We start from the raw sequence: 21,586 nt of genomic DNA, 5'->3' as shown, positions 1-21,586 counted from the left end.
TTGATACATGGGTGCCTCAGTGCTTGGGCGAAGCGAAGACCCACGGAGTTGCTCGATCGGGATCGTGTTGTCCTTCTTACAAGAGAGACTTGAGACTAATCTCTCACCTTCCACACTGAAAGTGTATGTAGCCGCAATTACCGCTCATCACAACTCAGTTGCTGGAAAGTCTCTGGGACAGCTCGACCTGATCAGTAGGTTCCTAAGGGCCGCGAGAAGGCTGAATCCGCCTCGTTTGCGCTCCATACCCTCTTGGGACCTTGACGTGGTCCTGGTGGGCCTTAAGAGGTCCCCCTTCGAGCCCCTCGGAGACGCCGCTCTTCCTCACTTACCGGTGAAGACCGTTCTCCTGATAGTGCTCACTTCCGCACACTTCTCCGTGTTGCCTAGAATTCGGGCCCGCCGATTCACACGTGATGCTGAGATCTTGAGCCCCACTGGCGGAGGGCGCCTCTCTGGCAGACATCTGTGGAGATGCGGGTTGGGCTATGCCAAACACCTTCGCAAGGTGTTACAACCTCTGCGCAGAGCCGGTATCATCCCGCGTCTTGAATTCAAGTTCAATTTCAATTCAATTCAATTCAATTCAATTCAATTCAATTCAAGTTTATTTATATAGCGCTTTTCACAATGTGTATTGTTTCAAAGCAGCTTTACAGGGGCAAACAGGAAAAACAGAAAAGTTAAAACACAGCACAGTGCATGGTATTTATACAACGAGTAAGTTCATTCTAATAAATAACATCTAATTTCTAAATAAATAAATGAATGAATGCAGTCTCCCGGTGAGCAGGCCAACACTGCCCTGCTGTGGCAAGGAACCCAAACTCCAATGATTGATTAATGGAGAAAAAAACCTCGGGAGAAACCAGGCTCAACCGGGAGGGCCAGATCCCCTCTGACGTGTCATAGCTGCACTCAGACTGGTGACATGTGATTTTAGTTTAGCATTTAATACCAAATATTGTAACTTCAGCATTAATAAGACAAATAGTCCGTCTTTGCTCTTGGTTGGGGATGTAGTGGTCTGAGCTGGGATGGTCCGATTGTCATATTTCTCTTGGCAGCTGGTGGAATTGCCTTAGATGGAGCTGGGATGGTCAGTCAGTCTGCAGCTGTATCTGGTGTAATCTCAAATTGGGGATGGGCATCTGTCGGTCGTCTGGACATGGTGGAACTTCTTCCTACCTCGGGATGGGCATGGGGATGGGCATCTGTCGTTCGTCTGGACATGGTGGAACTTCTTCCTACCTCGGGATGGGCATCCCGAGGCAGAGGCGGAAAGAGAATAAAGAGAATAATTAGCGTAGCTGCTGTTCATGGCAATATCTAGGAGGGCGTATGCCTGCGAAAAGCACCTTCCCCCTCCCCCACGAGGTGAAGAACAGGCATCCCCTCCATCACTAAGTAAGCACCCCCTGCATGCGGGCTGGGCAGACCAGCTTTTGTCTGCATATTTTTCCCATGAGCTCTCCCCTGACTGTGAGACCATTCGGGTGTTAAAATTAGCATTCCAAATAGTGATATTTTTTTTATTGGAGTGAAATTCTCTGTCTTAATGTTATATTGAAAAGTCTATTTAGGATAAAATGAATGGTTCACTACAGAAAAGTAAGCCTGAATCAAAGAGAAATGTCAGTCCTGGAGAGCAAATGTCCTGCAGAGTTATGCTCCAGACCTAATCAAACACAACAGAGCTAAACTGCAGGATAGTGGCTCTCCAAAACTGACATTGTCTACCCCTGGTCAGAATTTTTGTGAAAGTGAGACAAGGAACCATTTAAACAGGTTTTATGCTTTACGTTTTAGTATTTATCTATGCTATGCTTTCCATTCGTCATTAAAAAAAATCAATTGATGACACATATATCACAAATATGCTAAATAGATTCCAAGGACTGTACCTCCTGTTCAGATGAATTATGTTATGGTCCTTTATTGCCACTGATAGGCTACTGTTGATCTCAATGCCTGATCCATCTTCTCTTACACTGAACATTTCAGTGGCTGAATCTTCTTGCCCTACAAACTCAAACAATGTCTGTAGAAAAAAATAAAAAAATATATATAATTAAAGTTACCAGAAAATAAAATTGTAGTACTTATTAAGAACTATACTGTAAATAACATGTAATGATAACACCAGAGGATATTACCTGGATTGATTCTGACAAAGAACACTTTCGCGTTTTTATCTATCCATTTGGAAATTTGAACCTTATAGGCACACCATCAGATGGCTCCAGTAAAAATGTCATCCTGTGATGCCTTTCATGAATTTCCTTTGACAATACATAATCATATTTTGTCTGACAGCTTAATAAATACATTTAACAATGGAAGCAGTTTACCCTTAGCAGTCTTTCTTCCTGGGCCTTGAAAACTTGACATCTCATCTCCTAACATAGCAAATTTAGTGGGTCATATATTCTTATATATTAACTGCAAATTTCTTTGAATATACCTTATAAATACATACCTTTTCTTTGTCTGCCAATGAAGATGCATTATTTTCAGAATCATGTTGCTGGCACAAAGCCCTACGTTCCACAATGGTCTGCATATGAAAAATAAATCATTCATTTTAGAATTCAATAGCTCATCTTTGAAGTAACTTGTGTTATGTAAACTTGCACTCAACTGCATATAACTAATGTTCTTTTAGCTACCTCAGTGATGTTTGTGTGTTGTCTTTGGACTTCAACTGGTTCTATTAATGCAGATCAGATCCTGATTACTAAAGAAACATTGCCAAATATCTGACAGGTCCAGTAGTACCACCTATAGATACTTCAATACAAACATATTCCTGTTTAATATATTACCTACCTGATATACTTCAGCCAATAGTATAACATACAGTCTACTCTTCCCAATGGCTGTCTTCAGCTCCCTAACAGAGGCAACTGGAACTATTTTTTAGGTTTTTGCCCCTATCTGCTCTGGCCAATTCAAAGCAAACATACGTGCCCATGATAACACATTGGATGATTTTCACAGCATGCAGATGTGGTGCGGTGCAGTGCAGTGCCGCGATCATTTATGCATCAAGTCTATTTTTGCTGTGTGGCACGGACTGTATTAAAGTAATAAGAAATGGATCATGCTCAAATCGACATCAAAATGTAGTAAATCCTTCTTCCAGGCTGGCCTATAGAAACATAAATATTAAACTGAATACAAATATTTCTGTAGTAGAGTAGGCGGGGCGAGACCGTGGTTCGAGTCCGGTGAGTAATTGTGAATTAGCGCCAGCTGTGCGCACACCGGCCTCGAATCACGTAGGAGATGGGAGAATATAAAAGGAACGAGCGACCGGACCGTCGAAGAGAGAGGACCGGGCCCGAACTTATGTTATGTTTGTATTTATATTTTTGTTCATGTTTTGTTCGCCGGCGGTCGTCCGTGAGGGGCCGCCGGCTGTTATATTCATTTATTAAATGTTTAAATGTTTGCCGGTTCCCGCCTCCTTCCTTCCATTTTATTGAGTTGTGTTACAATTTCCTTATCCAATTAATACATTTAGATAAACAGTTAAACAGTTTAAATTTTCAAGGTCCGTGTCGCTGATGTAGACACCAATATAATAGCACCAAGTTAATCTAAAATTATCTTTTTGGCTTGGTATCTGTTCAGAATGTCCCAATACTCTCAATTTGATTGAATAATTTAAATGCAAATGATAAAAGAGTACAAGTAAGCATGCAACCATCCATTGGTTCGCAACTCATCCAGCTAATATGGGATTGTCATGTATTGGGGAAAAACTGTCCCTTACTAATGTATGACACAACTTGTTCTGTATTTTTGTGAATATTTGTTTGTTTAAGAATGCTTTTTTTCACCACTTCCCGTAAGCGTGCATTACCAAGAGTCTTGCATACAGACCTTGCTTTGGCGCGGTGGTGCTTCGTACAACGTCACACGTTAGCGACAGAAGACAAAGCCAATTATAAAGTGGAGGGGGATAGAGAGGCGAAATTCAAGAAAGCATAGACCAATCATTTTAGAGACGTGAGTTACAGCAGCTGGTGGTAAAATGTTTAATCTCAATTAAAAAATTCATGGATAAATGCATGTTAAAAAGTTATACTTAAAAAAAAACACTATAACCAAAGCCACTAGAAGGGAAGCCTGCCACCTTCAGCCAAATAAGCGTAACAGCTAATGATAAGGCTTTGGCTTCAGTGGAAAGCAGGAAAGGAGATCAGAGCATTTTTATGGATGTAAACGGGAATTGTTACCCGTTATGATTTCTCCAATTTTAAGTATTATAAGACCCTTCTCCCAACAATAAGAGTATCTCTGACCCTATGGCCCCTACCAAAATCCACACCCTTGCTGTTGAGAAACTGTGCTGTTTTAATAAGCGCTATAAGCAGCAACTGTTCCGTGATCGAGTTTGGACACAATTGCTGCTGGGAACCTAGATGCAGACTATTTTATATTTTTCAAACATTTATGTAGATGCACTTATGGACAGTGATAAGTATCGATCTGAATTAGAGAGAATTGTAGTTAGAATTGAATTAGAGAGCTCTACTATTTTATTACAGAGCTCTGCAATTACACATATCCTTAATGCGTTTTTTACTACAAAAAAATAAACTAATGAGCTCTCTCATTTAATTCTTACTAGTAACAATTTATTCATTTATAAGCCCATGAAATATAATAGTTATAATAATACTTTTTATTTGTTGCTACCTTTCAAGACACCCAAGGACACCTTACAAAACAGACTTAAAACCCATACATGAACTTAAAGTGTCATGAAATGGAGGCGGCAGACGAGAACACAGGAACAGAGGACCCATTTGCAGACAGCGGGTAAGGGGCAAGGACTTTAATACAACAATACACAACATGACACAAAAAACCTTGATGGGGTAAAACAACAGCACAAGGGTATAACACGAAGGGGTAAACAGGAACATTGTCGAACTACACTAAACTAGACAAGACCAACTAAAACACTAGCCATAACTAACTAAACTAAAATTACAAAGAGTTTAGGAGCTATAAGCGATAGTTCATACAGGAGCCATAATACATTAGGTGCCACACAAAGTTTCAACAAAAGCTAGACCGCTACCTGTTGAGAGAAAGGGTTAGTGTTTTTTTTCATTTGTTTGTCAAGTATTCACATAAGAGATTGGTTTTAAGTAGTTTTTTAAATGTTGTGAGAGATGTGGTTGAACAGACAGAGTTAGGAAGAATGTTCTACCAGGAAGGAGTTGTGAATGAGAAAGAGCGGGAGAGCGATTTACTGCCCTTATGGGAAGGCAATACAAGACGCCGCTGGTGTGCTGAACGCAGGGATCTCGATGGGTTGAAGAAGTGCAGGAGAGTGTGGAAGTAAGCCGGTGCAGATCCAGTGATAGTCCTGTAGGCAAGCATTAGTGATTTGAATCTGATACGGGCTGCAATCGGTAGCCAGTGAAGAGAGACGAAAAGGGGAGTCACGTGAGCCCTTTTGGGCTGTTGGAAGACGAGGCGTGCTGCTGCGTTCTGAACCAGCTGAAGTGGTTTGATAGCCTTTGCAGGAAGACCAGCAAGGAGAGCATTGCAGTAGTCCAACCTTGAGATTACCAGGGCCTGGACAAGGAGTTGTGTTGCATGCTCAGTGAGATAGGGTATGATCTTTATAATGTTAAATAAGGCATATCGGCATGACCGTGTTGTCTTTGCAATGTGATCATTGAAGGACAGCTGTTCATCAAATATGACTTCGAGGTTTCTGGCTGCTTTGGAATGGGTGATTTTGGTATTGCCAAGATGGATGTTGAAATCGTGTTGGAACGTAGGGTGTGCCGGAAACACGAGTAGTTTGGTCTTGGCAGGGTTCAGCTGGAGGTGATGGTCTTTCATCCAAGCTGAGATGTCCTCGAGGCAGGCTGTAATGCGAGCTGCTTCAGTGGTATCGTCTGGGTGAAACGAGATGTAGATCTGGGTGTCGTCGGCATAACAGTGATATGAGAAGCCATGTGTCTGTATGATGGGTCCCAGTGATGTCGTGTAGATGGAAAAAAGCAGCGGTCGAATCACCGACCCCTGAGGGACCCCAGTGATCATGTGGTGAGCCGTGGACAGCGAGCCCCTCCATGACACCCTAAAGGATCTGTCGGAGAGGTAGGATTTGAACCAGCGGAGGGTAGAGCCTGTGATTCCTAGAGATGACAGGGTTGCTAGCAGTATCTGGTGATTAACAGTATCAAACAGCCTGCAAATAGGTCTAGCAGAATCAGGACCGCGGACTTAGATTCCGCCTTGGCTAGCCGCAGTGCTTCTGTGACCGATAGCAGTGCCGTCTCAGTGGAGTGGTTTGTTCTGAAGCCAGACTGCTTGTCATCCAGTAGTTTATTCTGGAATAGGTAGGAAGACACCTGGTTGAAAGCTGCCCTTTCAAGTGTTTTTGCTATCAATGGGAGGAGAGAGACAGGTCTGTAACTGTCGGGAGTAGAAGGGTCCAATGTTGGTTTCTTCAGTAGGGGCGTGACCTGGGCCTGTTAGAAAGTGGATAGAAAAGTGCCGGTGAGCAGGGAGGTGTTGATGATGTGTGTGAGGGCAGGTGTGAGCGAGCTGGATATGGCCTGAAGGAGATCGGAGGGAAAAGGGTCAAGGGGACAGGTGGTGGGGTGGCTGGAGAGAAGCCTGGTGACTTCAGTGTCCTTAAGTTGGGTGAAAGAGGAGAGTTTGATGGTTGAAGTGTGGGAGGTGTTTCCCAAGGTCTGAGGTACCGAGAATTGTTTGCTGATGGATGATGTTTTGTCAGTGAAAAATACAGCAAAGTCTTCCGCAGTCAATGATGAAGTGGGCGGGAGAGGATTGGGGCAAAGGCAAGAGTTAAATGTCTTGAAAAGCTGTTGAGTGTTAGATGCATTGCTTACCTTGGTGGTATAGAAAGACATTTTTGCTGTGGTAACACTAGCAGAGAAAGAGGAGAGTAGTGACTTGTAGTCCTCTAGGTCAGCAGGGTTCTTGGTCTTGCGCCATTTCCTTTCAGCAGCCCTGAGTGTACTACGTTGTTCACGGATGAAGTCAGACAGCCAGGGGCAGCGGGGAGTGGCACGAGCCGGTCTGAAGGACAGAGGGCAAAGGTTATCTAGACAGGATGTAAGTGTTGAGCATAAGGTGTCGGTGGCAGTGTCAGCATCTAGAGAAGCAAAGTTGGAGGGAAGAGAGAATGTCACTCTAGCAGAGAGTGTGCTAGGGGAGAGAGAGCGAAGGTTCCGTCTAAAGTGAACGGGTGGTGGTGTTGGTGTAGTGCATGTAGGAAGGAGCATGTTGAAAGTGATGAGGAAGTGGTCCGAGATGTGAAGAGGTATGACTTGAATGTTATCTGTGGTGCAGTTACGGATGTAGATGAGATCCAGCTGGTTTCCAGATCTGTGAGTACTGGCTGTGACGAGGCGCGTGAGGTCGAATGAGGCAGTGAGGTTGTGGAAGTCAGAAGCATAGGGCTTCTCCAGGTGGATGTTGAAGTCCCCAAGGACTACAAGAGGGCCGCTATCCTCCGGAAATGATGAGAGCAGCTCATCTAACTCTTCAATGAAGTCGTGAAGAGGACCTGGGGGACGGACAACCACGCTGAGCTGAGTGGGAAAAGTGATATTAACAGCATTGTATTCAAATGAATAGTTGTTGCATAGGGAAGATAGTGTGGAATATTTCCAATCATTGGTGATAAGCAAACCTGTGCCTCCTCCTTTTCCAGTTTGGCGGGGAGTGTGAGAGAAGGAGTAGTTTTTGGAGAGAGCAGCGGTTGTGGTTGAGTCTTCAGAACGAATCCAAGTCTCAGTAAGACCAAGAAAGTGACTCTCAGACTGGCTGGCAAACGCATGGATGAAGTCAGTCTTGTTCACAGCTGACTGGCAGTTCCAAAGACCCATAGATAGAGACAGAGGTGTAAAAGTGGAGATGTGAATGGGACGCGCTTGAGAGTGTGTGCGTCGTGCGTCTTGGGTGAGAACGATAAAATCCACATAGCAAAAAAATCCACTAAAGGGGGTCTAGTTTTCTCATACGTAGCACCTAAACTCTGGAATAGTCTTCCTAATACTATTCGAGGATCAGACACACTCTCCCAATTCAAATCTAGATTAAAGACACATCTTTTCAGCCAAGCTTTCACTTAATGCATAGTTAATGAACAGCAGTGTGGGACTTAAGACACGAGACAACCAAGGTTGGTGTTGACAGCAATCCCCGAAGGGTGGTTTATTTAGTAACACACGTGAAGATATAGTCCCGCAACACCACAAATCCATCAGGATGCCAGTGAGAAAACTCCCGTCCTGTGATGAAGTACTTCAGGTGTTCGGTATCCGTGCTCGTGGGGTAGATCCAATCTTGCTTCTGTTCGTGTGTCGATCGTCAGGAGCTTGACTCTTGAAACAGAAGAGAAAGAGAAATAGTGTCAATCTCATCAACCTTGTGGAGATATAACTCACACTTTCTCCTCTCTTCCTGGGGTTTATATCCTCTGGATATCCGCCTCAGGTGCTGACGATCGACAGGTGTTGGCACTGATTTCCTTTGTTACCATGGCGATGTGATTGGGTGCAGGCCAACTTGTCACAAGCAGCTACACTAATTATTCTCCTTCTGCCTTCGCCTCGGGATGCCCATCCCGAGGTAGGAAGAAATTCCGCTATCCCCACCTAGAGATTACGCCAGCTGCAGCTTCAGACTGACTGACCATCCCAGCTCCATTTTAGGTAATTCCACCACCACCCAAGTGAAATACGACCATCAGACCATCCCAGCTCAGACCACTACATCCCCAACCAAGAGCAAAGACGGACTCCTTGTCACATTAATGCTGAAGACACACTTGGTATTTAATGCTAAACTTACATAACATGTCAGCAGTTTGAAGTTATAGCTGCATTCAATGGCCCTGATTGGAGGTTGTTGGGTGGGTGTTTGTGGGGAATGTTGGGGCTTGTTGGTTGTGGGGATTCATCTGCTTGGGCTGTGTGGGTCCGGTTTGGCCTTGTTTTGTGGTCGATGTCAGACAACAGAGGAATAAAGCTACAACATGCCATTACTATTTTCCCTGGTTGTTCCTCTGTTTCCTGGTGTCAGTCGTGGAGTGGGACCGGGTTGAACCTGCACGGTTTTCGGTAAGTGGGACTTTCTGGCTTGCAAAGTCACATTGTATCTAGAAAATGTATATTGTATAATTTCTTATATTCTGCCTTTAGCAGACCAGCATATCCTGTTGAAATGAAACTAAAATGCAATAGACGATGGAAAACCCACCCAATTTGTTAGATGAGGCCTGGGTCAAAGTAGCTTTGATACAGAACACATGGAACAGTTATTGGCCTCATCAAACACAATACAATTTAATACAATATTATACATATGTAAAATATGTCTAAAATTAAACCAACATAAGATTACAATTATTCAATCGGTGCTACAAATAAACTCTATTCTATTATTATATATTAGTTAACTATTAATATATTCTTATACAGATAACTATTAAACGCAGCAATAAAATCTGAATTAAATATAATATATTTTCCTTTAATTATGTAGTGAGGTATCCATTTAAGATTTCTTACATGATAAACTTTAGCATTAACAGTGTGGGTAAGCTTTGGTTAAGGATTACATACATCACCAGGTTTATTCTTATATCTCATTGCATATCTCAAATCTCAAGTAATGAGCGCTATCATCTGGGTTCTTCCTTTAAAATCATTTTCTTTCATGACGTTTTAAAGTTACTGAGTTGAACAACAGAAAGGCCTTCATCACTGCTCTTGCCATCTTAAGAAACAGAATTATTAAAAGTATTATACACACCTATTGTTTTTGAATAATGCAGCTGTGCCAAGGCATAAATACATAAACCAAAAAACTAATCATCACTTATTTAAATAATAATCAAAGACCGAGTAGTAATGCATGTAGCTGTAAACAGCAATTACAGGTCTAACAGTGGCCCAAGGGGGAATATTTTGGACATGTCAGATGATCAGATTTTGAATGCTTGCATAAGACTGTTCTGCCCAGCCAACCCCCAGGGGGTGCTTGCTTAGTGATGGATGGAATGCCTGTTCTTAACCAGTGTCTGGGTAAAAAGGGAGGTGGTGGGATACCTGTTCTTAGCCATATGTTTGGTAAAGAAGAGAGGTAGATAGCACAGTGACCCAACCTCTTGGAGGATGGGAAGGTGCTTTCGCAGGCATACGCCCTCCTGGATGCCAGTCCTACATGTCGCCACGCAGGACATGGGGTGACACCGGGTTTACGCTCAGGTTGTTAACCCTTGCGAAGGTTTTTGGGCGTAGCTCAACCCGCTTTCGCAGGGGTTGCGCAGCTTTACAGATGTCTGCTAGAGAGGCGCTTCTGGCCAGTGCCCCGGAGGTGGCTATACCCCGTGTGGAGTAAGCCCTCTCTGCCAGTGGGCACGGGAGAATCTGAGATCGGAATACCGTCGTAACGGCATCCACGACCCAGTGCCAGCCTCTGCTTGGAGACAGCCTTCCCCTTCTGCTGTCCTCCAACACAGACAAGGAGCTGGTCAGAGCTACTGAAGCTCTGCGTGCGGTCCAGGACACAACACGGATGGGGTTGGGTCTTCCTCCCAATGGGGAGCCTACGTATCCCTAAACGTAATTTAAGGCAATGCGGAGACACAGAGAATGCTTAGAGGTCCCCTACCCTCTTGAAGGAAGTGAGCACCCACAGGAGGGCCGTCTTACAAGTCAGGTGAGGAAGATCGGAACCTCCGAGGAGCTCTTGGACCCATGTTAGGGTCCCAAGAGGGTATGGAGCGGAGATGAGGCGGATTCCGCCCTCTCGCGCCCCTTAGGAACCTGGTGACCAGGTTGTGTTGCCCTAGAAACTTTCCATCCACTGAGTCGTGATGAGTGGCGATTGCGACTACATACACATTCAGTGTGGAGGGGAGATGTTAGTCTCCAGTCTTGTAAGAAGGCCAACAGAATCCTGATCGAGCACCTCCTTGGGTCTTTCTCGTTGAGAGAGACACCAGGACGAGAAGAGGAGTCGTCTAGAGGCGTGTAACCGCCTAGTAGATGGGGCCCTAGCCTGGGTGATGGTCTCTTCCGTAAAGGGAGAGTAGCCAACCCAGGATCTTCTCGTCCCATCTAGAGACCAGACAGAGGTCTGATCTGGGATGCCAGAACATGTCCTTTCCCTGAGAGAGCAGGTCCTCTGTCAGGGGAATGGTTCAGGGGGAGTCGCTGTCCAGAGCATCAACTCTGAAGCCAAGTGCAGTTAGACCAGTGCGTGGTAACCTATAACACTTGGTGCTCCTCTTCGCTGACCTTGCACAGTGTCTGCCAAGGGGGGCCTCGGACAAGGAGTACCAAAGCGGGCAATGGGTGGTGTCATGAGAGGCAAAGAGGTCTACCAATGAGCTGGACTGCGTGGGGGGGGGGAGTCGCCACTCTCCGCAAGGCGTATACTGACAAGAGAGCGCGTCGGCTTTCTGGTTCAGTTCGCCTGTGATGTGTGTGGCCCGCAGGGAGCGGATAACCTGCTGACTCCACAGGAGGAGGCGTCGGGCAAGTTGTGTTAGATAATGTGAGTGTACGCCACCCTGGCGATTGATGTACGTTACGGGTGTCGTGCTGTCCAGGTGGACGAGCACGTGCTGGCCCTGCACTACAAGCCGCAGCCTTCTCAGCGCAAGCAGCACGGTCCCCAACTCTAGGCAATTGAAATGACAGCGCAGACTGGGACCTGTCCAGCGCCCCGCTACTACGTGCTTGTTGCACACTGCACCCCACCCCTGCAGTGAGGTGTCCGTCGTCACCACGACGTGCCTCGTAACCTGCCCGAGGGGAACCCCCACTCAGTAGCAGCACGGAGATCCTGCAATATGCCCAGGTCGGCCTTACCCTCGTTGAGCTCTCTCCACGCCTTGGCCCGACGGACCTGCAGGATGGCCATGGCGTAGAGAGAGGAGGCAGCCTGACCCGCGGCAGCGCAAGCTTTCGACACCAGTGATGCCGAAGTCCTACACGCTTTGGACGGTAAGCGTGGCCGATTCCCCCAGGTGGTTGCCGCCTGCGGCACAGGTGTACCGCAAGCGCACATTCCACCCGGGGGATCTCGACGTCGCCTTTGGCTGCCTCACCATCGAGGGAAGTAAAGGAGCCGGAGCTGGTTTGACGGGAGTGGTCCGTGAGTGGAGCGCTCCAAGTTTTACACAGCTCCTCATGCACTTCTGGGAAAAACATGGCACCGGGTGGATGCGGTTTACACCGCGCTCTGACCTCAGGAACCACGTATCCCCGGGTTAGCACGGTTGACATCTCTTCTGCTTCCTCCTGAGCTCGACCGCTGGGAGTGGAGCTCGGATTCGTCAGAGTCGGATGCCAGTCTCCCTCCGATGCTGCGAGCAACATCTCATCTATGTCACGCATCGTTTCCGAGTGCGTGCCTGAGGATCCGGACGGTATGCCACCGCCGGTTGGGGAATGTTCAGAAGAGTGAATCGGGGTGCGATCGGCCCGTGAACACTTGGCTGGCGGGTTTACGTTCGCAGAGGTCCCCACATCACTAACGCTGCTAATAAAGGCTGACTTCGGGGCCGTAGCCACCGATGTCACGGCCCGGGTAGCAGAAGAAATGGTGGCTGGTTCCCGTAGGAAGACAGCCACCCTAACCGCAACTTCTGAATGACACATCTTGCCCGCAGTGCGCTGCTTTAGCATGCTGGACGCCCAAACACCTAACGCAGCGATCGTGTACATTCCCCTTCTCAATGAGGGTGACGCACCCAAGAGAACAGCGGGACATGCCACGCTGGAGATTGCTCAGTCCTGAAAAGGACATTTTTTTGAAAAAATCTCAAACACCTCCGGAACTCCCGAGAAACCCAGGGGTCGCTGCAGGTAGGGACGATCCGCTGCTCTACGTCGTAGATCCGACAATGTAGAAGAAGAAGAATTTGGTGAATTCTTTTTTGTTCGTAGTCATGAGCGAAGGCTCTAAAGAACAAAAGGTAAATGAATGCTGCACGCCGGCTACCTTTTATACCGGACATCCGGGGGCGGAGACCGGCATGCAAATTGCATTCGCCAAATTTCATTGGCCTTTTCTATAGTAGTCAGAGTTGATTGGTTCTCAAGGGCGAACCCCATCTGTCGTTCTCGACACAACGTCGAAAGACCGACAGAAAGGGAACACATCTGGCTTTTGCTTTCTCTGTGCACAAGGTAGACTATGTCAGTTTGAGGTCATACTTTTGTCATAGTTCTGTAAACATAGAGGGATCCAAACTTCAACTACTGGTGTTTATTTACATACATCAAAACAAACACAAGTGTTTTTTTCCAAGTCAAAACAAAATAGTAATTTCACTGAGGAAAAAAAGAAATCAGTCTACATCGTGTCGTCTTTCTGGGTCCGGCCACAAAATTTCGTCTACATCACATGCAATGTCCTCTAGACCAAGGCACCGGGGAAAATATCTTCTGGAATGGCGTATCCAGGCCTGACATGATGCCTGGTCAATTTCCCCACATGCCTCCTCCATTGCCTGTAAAAGGGCTATTCGTTGATGGGGATGATGGTCATAGATCTTCCAGCGCCAGGCAGAGAAGAACTCTTCAATTGGATTCAAGAATTGAGAGTATGGGGGGTGGTTGAGTACAGTGAAGAGTGGGTGATCTGTAAACCAGTTGCGGACCAAATCACCCCTACGGAAACTAACATTGTCCCATATGATTACGTATCTGGTCTGCTCTGGTCTCTGAACATTAGTGAGCATGTCATGTAAGGTGTCCAGGAATGTAATCATGTGTGCAGTGTTATATGGGCCCAGGGTTTCATGATGGTGAACAACACCATTTTGACTTATAGCTGCACAAATAGTTATGTTAACACTAGGGATGAGCGAGTACAGCATTTTCTGTATCTGTATCTGTTAACCATATGAATTATCTGTATCCGTATCTGTACTAGGACTGGGCGGGGAATAACCCGGAAGTGGGCAGGGGTTAACCTGGAAGTGGGTCGGGTTATCTTTAGATGGGCGGGGCTTTAACTGGATTTTAAGCATGCAATTGATATGGGTTGATCAGAAATTGTTATATTTCTTGCTGATTAGAAAACTATATACATGACAGCATCAGCATTGAGCTTCAGATCAATGGTTTTGATCACGATAACAAACAAACTATATACAGAACAAGTTTTGCAACAATGAATACAACACATGTGGTTGCAATTATGAAATAAAATGTAATGAACAAGAGTTTTCTTCTCAACATAACTTTCTTTTTTTAACTTTTAATTTTTTTATGATCATTGTGATTTATTTATTTTTTTGTAATTTTTTTTGTTATTTTTTTCACACCAGGTATATGTGTGTGTGTGTGTGTGTGTAGCTAATTAATTTGCAATATAGTTTTTTTATACCACTACTTCGAACAAGCAGACGGTTTAACAAAAAAAAATCCATCAGATGACAGGCAGAGAGAGTGTGTGTGTGTAGCTAATTAATTTGTAATATAGTTAAATACCACTACTTCCTTATTTTTTTTTTAAGAAATACAGCAAGAAAGTGCCAGACACTCAGTGCGTGAAGTAAAAAAAAACTGGTTAGAGCCAGCTGACCGTTTAAAAAAAAAAAAAACTCAGACAGGCAGAGTCTCTGCCTGTCTGAGTCGCGAGTCGCATTCTAACAAGCACCACGTCAATGTTTGGATGTTCAATGTTTGGAAAATTAAGTATTTTTATACAGTTTTTTTTTAAGGTTATCAAACTAATTGGAATTTATTATGCACTTGAGATGAACTATTGTAACTAAAAGACAGACTACTGTGACAACTTTAATCAAGCTATGATAATCTGTTGGAAAGCTGCTCAAATCACATGTGAAATGCAATGGAAAGTAACAAACTGCAAACCAGTGAGTATTGTAACAAGTTTATTGAAGACTCAAAGTAAAGACATTTTTGAGATGATCCTTGTGTCCGTGGTTGACTATGCTCTTTTAGACTTAAGATTGATGTGTGGAGCAACCTTATCGCATCCAATTGCGTATAAATGACACGCTGTTGCATATCGTCTAATACTTAAGCCAAATTGTGATTTTGCATGCATATGATACGCCAATGTTTGCTTGTACCTGGGTGGAGAGCAGCCATTTTAAAACGTACATGAAGAGGAAACACTGAAATAATTAAAATAATAAGGTTAGGTTTAGGGTTTGGGTTAGGTTAGAGGTTATAATATGCACGGACGCTAACATTAGGTTTAGGGTTTGGGTTAGGGGACAGGGTAATGAGACAAATCGCTGTGTAATATAGAAATACGCTAATTGGCGTATCATATGCACGTAAAAAAAGGCGTATTTATGCACGCAAAATCGCAATTTGGAGTCCCTATTATACGGTAATGCATAGCGCGTGTTATTTATACGCAATTTGTACGAATGGGCTGTGTGGAGACCATTAGTAACTTGACAGTATGTTTACTGTAAGTAGTATAAAGCCCAGTAGATGATTCTAGGATGCAGAGTTACCTGTGCTCCTATTAATATTATCCTGAGCAGCTGATTGCTGTGTCATCAGTTTTTCCACTGAATGTTTACTGATGGACAAATGTGTGCTATTTGAGTTTACATCTTGACACTTCAGTTCATTATATTGTGTGTTTTCTGAATGAGAACATGGTTAAACCTTTGCAAAATGAGGCTTCTCTTGTGTGGGGTTTGTACAAGTTGGTGTATTATTTTGAGAATATGCTTATAGTTGTCAGAAAACGCGAATTGTTTCATTAATTTGTAATATAGCCCTCAAGAAAAACTGTAACATCCTGCAAAGCTGCTGACTGCAAATATGTTTTCCATGTAGGCCTTCTTTTGTTTCACAAAATGTCCTTCATCAAATCATCAGATTACTGTTATTGTGTTCAGATGCACTGTACAATGTATTTTGTTCATGTTTTTACCTTCATCTAAATCAACTGGGGAGCCACTTTATCCGTCATGCTCTTTCTGCCTAGCTTCTGAAACAATAATCTGGAAGTTAATGACATATCCGTAACCAAACATAACGTTTAAAATAACACTGTAGGTGAGGACATTGACTGTATAGTCACACTGTTGTGATACACAAACCCAAAAATAAACATGGGCTAATGTTTTGAATGGTTCATGTTAAAAATTCCAATCGCTTTACCACATGGAAATATGATTATATTAAGGAGTACAGTACGTAACGTATTTTTAATTTTGGTGGCAATTATTTTTTTAATGACGTATAAGAAATGTACTATATTTAGCCACAGTTAAACAGACATGTCATAGCATAAGCCAGGTATATGCCTTAGTCACTTTTATAAATATTCCTTAGAATATGTCAAGAATGGCAAGTAAAAATGACAAGAATACATTACTGGTGTGTGTCTTGATATGAGACAGGTCACACTTTCATTTTAGTCTGGGACTAGCCTTAAGCCTTGTCTGTGAAACCGGGCCCTAGTATACTCCAACACTACTTTAAATCAATTCTCTGCAGTCATTCATGTTAACTTAATTTTCAGTGTTGCTGTTGTCAACTCAAGATCACTGGAAAATGTACAAAACGTACAAACAAAAGTTTAGGTCTAATAGACCTAATATGCACCTAAAATGAAATTTCTTGGTCTTAGATTTTAATGTTTGTGTGTATCACTGAAGAGAGCACCAAAAAAATATTGTATAGCTGCGTGATGATAGTCTTTTTATGCTTAAGCATATGGAGAAACGTGACTCTGTGAAGCTCTACCCAGCTATACTTTGGGTTTACTGTATAGGTGTATTTTATAACAAGCTCTCCTCAGTGTTCAGCCACACCCCCTACAGCAACTCCACCACCCGGAATCACCAGTTCACTCTCACCGGACTATTGACACTCACAAACTCCAATTCCCGTCATCCCTTGCACTCATCATGATTACACCCGCACCTGATTCACATTGCTTGTACACTATATGTACAGAGGCATGTGTACTCCCCTGTGTCAGATCTAGTTGTTTTTTCCGTTACTGTCTAGTGCCGACCCGCCAGTGTTTCAGAGTTCTCCTTGTTGCATGTTTCTTTCCAGTTGAATTATACCTTTTGTGGATTCCTTTCGTGCCTGTTACCCCTTTTTGGATTTACTCTTTTGGATTTCGATTTTTTTTGATTAAATATACCCTTTGCATCGTTCTTCCCCTTATTTGTAGTGTTACATATATACTGTATTTTTTCTCTTTGGCATTCAATATTTTTTTTAACCTTATCCTTTAAGGATCCTTTTAGAGTGTGGTTTTTATAGTTAGGCAGCATTTTGGTCAACTTCGGTTGTTGTTTAAAAAAACGTTGTATTTTGTAGTGTATTGTAGGTGTGGTTGCAGTGGCGGAGCCAGAGGGCTAGTTGGGGTGGCAATTGCCACCCCAGACGAAGTCCTTGCCACCCCTGTTGCCACCCCGCTGAAAACATTACACTGTTAGATTATTACGAACATTTCCCAAATCTCCCAGCGGACGTGAATGCATCCTTATGCAGCACGCACAAGCGTGCAGCCGCAGCGTGCTGTTGCTGCTACACTTTTCATTGGTTAAGATGACACGCAGCACCTTCGTGACGTGCTCCAAACGGCTCCAAAACAACGCCGATAGCACACGGGATCGATGAAGAGCATTTTGCTGGTATGTACGGCTTTTATTGATATTAAATTAAACGAAGTAGTGTTTTAACGGGAAGTAAGGGAGACGTTGCACTTTAGTGCTTAGCAGGGCTCTCAAGTTTTGAAGACAGGCAAGAGTGACACCCCCCCCCCAGAAGAAAATATCTGACACATGACACTGACAATTTCACCAAATACAAAGTGTTTATTCAATTACCATTTATAAAATTTGTGTGTGTGTGCGTGTGTGTGTGTGTTTGAGTGCGAGTGTTTGTGAGAGAGAGAGAGAGAGAGAGATTATGACTGGTGTTGTTCAGTGGCGGATTTAGCAAATTGGGGGCCCCAGGCGAAGGTGTGTATGGGGCCCCACTATCCGATCTTTAAAAGAAAAATATTTACTTCAAAATGAAGATGGACAGCAGAGAACACACAAAGTGTACCACCACACAAACTAATAGTCACGATGGATCCCAATAGAGAATAAGGTTTAACACGTCTTTGCCAAAATGCCAGGAAAACAAGCACTGTTTATTATTTTTTTAAGATCAAATCAATATAACATTTCAAAAAATCTACAAACAACCCTGTGTACAAGATGAATTGACATTACATTTTAGATTGAACATTTCTAACATTCTAGAAACAAACCTATGTACATGATATGGTGTGTGTGCGTGCATGTGTGTGAAAGAGAGCGAGAGAGAGAGAGAGAGAGACAGAGAGAGAGATATTTTTTTACCTTTTATCAAAGTCTTGGGGTGTGAAAGATTAGGAACAACATTGGCTTTGATTCATTGTTAGTTTTTGTGCAGCTTTTTATTTTTTCTTCCTCATTTATATGCTGTTATACTCTGTTATATTTGTACAATTACAAATTGTACCTCTTCCCAGAAGGGAAAACCACCACCAATCAGAATGCATGATTATATGGTGTCATGGCTATGCAATCACAAAATGTTGTTTTAATGGAAGTCAACTGGGCAAAAACACCCACGGACAGTAAATGAGGGAGAAAAAGTGTAATCTGATTATGCACAAAAACTAACAATGCATCAAAGCCAATGTTGTTACTAATTTTTCACAAAAAATCCAGTACACAATCACTTTTTATATTGAAATTAAGTCGTTTTGTGTGTGTTCTTTACAGTTTTTGAAAAAATCATTTGCAATAAAAAGAGTAAACATTTCCAGGATTTTTCCTTAAACATTTAGCAGTTTTGATAAGGACTGAGGTTGATTAACAGATTTATGCAAAAAATTGAATATCGTTTAGTTTTGAAAAATGTTCAAAGCATTTTCCCAAAATATGTGTCAAAATAAGATTTGTCACCAACAATCATTCCATTTTCTGTGACAAAGAGAAAGTTGTGGCCAAAATAACACTCAACAGCAACACATAGTGGACGAAAACATCCCCAACATAACATTTACATTTATTCATTTGGCAGACGCTTTTGTCCAAAGCGACTTACAAGTAGTTTGTATACAGTGACACATCACTGCAGATCAATCAGGGGTAAGGTGTCTTGCTCAAGGGCACTTCAGTAATGACCTGCTGGCACTGAGATTGGAACCAGCAACCTTCTGATCACAAGCCCAACTCTCTAACCACCAGGCCACAGCTGACCCCTGGATTAAATTACATAAGGGTTAAATTCGGTTTTTCTGTAGTAACGTTATTTACGTCACCACAAAATATTTTTTATCAGTGTAGGGCTGTGGCTATTACTAGCTAAACTAGGCGGTTGACTCACCAAAGCCCCATCATGGTCATCATCAGTGTCAAAGTGGCCACCACTGGACAACTCTTCCACGTCATTGACACTGTCGCCGGTGACAGCGGGCGGCAACAACGTGAAGTCCTCTTCAATTTCATCTTGGTTCACGTTATTTAGCGCCACTTCACTGCTAGCTGCTGCTGCTGCTGTACAGGCCTGTACAGTTTGGACGCCGTTGTTGTTCCTGTCAGTGTCCTCAACAACAGCACTAAAAAAATTTGTCATCTTTGGCAGCGTTGCCAAGTATTTATCGATGTCTTTTCGCTTTTTTCTTTTATCTGAGCCGCTTGGGTAAGACCGTTTCATTTTCGCGTTTATTTTTGTCGTGATTCGTCTCTGTTTGTGTACAAACCCAGTCCTGTCACTCTGTGTTTATCTTTCGCGCCGCGCAGCGCGCACGGTTACGGACGAGTCCATTTCATTGTGATAGAAGGGGGTGTATGTGTGTAGTGACAGATAAACATGAAACATTTTAACTACTACTTCAAAGTTTCAACGTATTTCTTAAGAATATTAATACAATTTACCATGCTTTGAAGTGTTCATGATGATAAGGGTTTTGTTTATTTTTTATTTTAAATTTTATAAAAATAAAAAATAAGGTTGGTTCGGGGCCCACCTATTATGACCGCTGGTAGGGGGCCCCAAGCAGCCGCCTACCTATGCCTCTATGTTAAGACCGCCTCTGGTGTTGTTTGTTGTAAGTGTTTGTTGCCTTAACAACAGACAATCATGAAAAACTGATGCTAATTATCTGGGAAACATTCTCTAACAGCAGTCAAGTTGTCATTGTTTGTGTCAAACAAGTTGTGAATTTGTTGTAACAGGAGATCATTACTTACTTTGTGCTTAAAGTGAGGCTCGGAGCTCCAGTGGTTTCCTCTGTTGGTGAACGAGAAATATGGTAAACAATTCCAGGATGCTTTTTTTTCATTGGTTGTTGCGTTAAATCTTACCCAGATACAATCGTGCTATTTTCTGATTGGCTATTGTGTAGCCTATTTCTTTTTTTGATTGGCTGATAAGTGGCAGGCTCGATTAAAAACTCCAGGGGAGACGCGCTTGATTCCTGCCAGTTTCCATAGTGAGAGCGGCGCGACCAGATAACTTTAGGGCGCTGCGGCATATTAAATGTATTATAAATAGTTTTTCTGCGTGAGAAATACAATGTGTGGCGGGAGTGCGTGACAAGAGACCGAAATGAGTGACTGTCACGCTCAATGGGTGACACTTGAGAGCCCTGGCTTAGCATTAATACTTCATGAGCATTACTAGTCGTGAAACTGACTGACTAATACTGTCACGCCTGCGTGAATATGCTTAAAACATGTCGTTAGCAAATGTTCAGCAACAATCACAGACATTAGGTAGGCTTATTCATATTGGCACGTGTAATGCAGCACTAATCTTAGTATAACAGACCGTTGTCATGAAAAACAGAGCGTTGCCATGGACGCAGGATTCTAACCGTAGAGACCGAACGGACTATTTTCTTTAGTTTTTAAATAGTTTTTAAATCAATAAACTCCCTTTTAAATCAATATGTTGTGTCAAATTATTTATTTATTTGGTAGGTAGCCATGTAATAAGCGGGATAATGTATAGCGAGGCGGTTGTTATAGCGAATACAACCCCTTCAGGCTGATTTAAGATCCCTCCGCTTCACGCCGGGCTCCTAAACAGCCTTTAATTTAATCATTGATCAGTGCTATCATTGACAGTACATAAATTTGAATCCGCTCCACGATTATGCGTGTCATCTTTGCGCAAGTGACCATGCTAATCTTCTCTGTATCGATCCAATAACATTACACACAGCAAACTATATTGCACACACACGTGTTTTACATGTGAAATTCAACCAAACCTTACGTAGAAAGACGTAAGGGACATTGTGCGTATGAACGTAATTGTTTTAAATTACCTTATCTCGGAATTAGAGACAAGAAACACAAAAGGCTTATACATATATTAAACACACCAGAAAAAACTGAAAAATAAATGATTTAACCCCATTCCTCCTAGTTCTCTTGTTCAATACGGGTTACACTCTCCCCCTTCTAGACTATCTCATGCCCCCATGAGATTACTTTAAACTGTGACAGATAACCTGGGCTCCAAAGAAATTGTTAACTGATCACACTTCGAACATAGAG

At 43.2% G+C, this 21,586-nt stretch overlaps 1 long non-coding RNA gene and 1 other non-coding gene across 3 annotated transcripts; both read right to left on the bottom strand.

The window, feature by feature from the left end:
- Nucleotides 1–640: 640 nt before the first annotated feature.
- Nucleotides 641–20,313, bottom strand: LOC130409252 (uncharacterized). Of its 2 annotated transcripts, none has more exons than XR_008904837.1 (5): nt 20,273–20,313; nt 2,480–2,557; nt 2,352–2,399; nt 2,157–2,282; nt 641–2,041 (listed from the first exon to the last, which is right to left on the bottom strand). It is a non-coding gene; the product is annotated as an uncharacterized LOC130409252 (long non-coding RNA). The 2 variants fall into 2 exon arrangements; XR_008904836.1 differs by lacking the exon at nt 20,273–20,313 and adding an exon at nt 2,670–2,753.
- Nucleotides 20,314–21,154: 841 nt separating this feature from the next.
- On the bottom strand, nt 21,155–21,258 carry LOC130409864 (U6 spliceosomal RNA). Its single transcript, XR_008904929.1, has one exon. It is a non-coding gene; the product is annotated as a U6 spliceosomal RNA (small nuclear RNA).
- Between the last annotated feature and the right edge of the window lie 328 nt (nt 21,259–21,586).

This window comes from Triplophysa dalaica, chromosome 20, assembly GCF_015846415.1.
Source record: "Triplophysa dalaica isolate WHDGS20190420 chromosome 20, ASM1584641v1, whole genome shotgun sequence".
In the NCBI taxonomy this organism is placed as follows: domain Eukaryota; kingdom Metazoa; phylum Chordata; class Actinopteri; order Cypriniformes; family Nemacheilidae; genus Triplophysa; species Triplophysa dalaica.
Note: the sequence above shows the minus strand (reverse complement) of the source record. Positions and strands in the feature narration are given on the sequence as shown.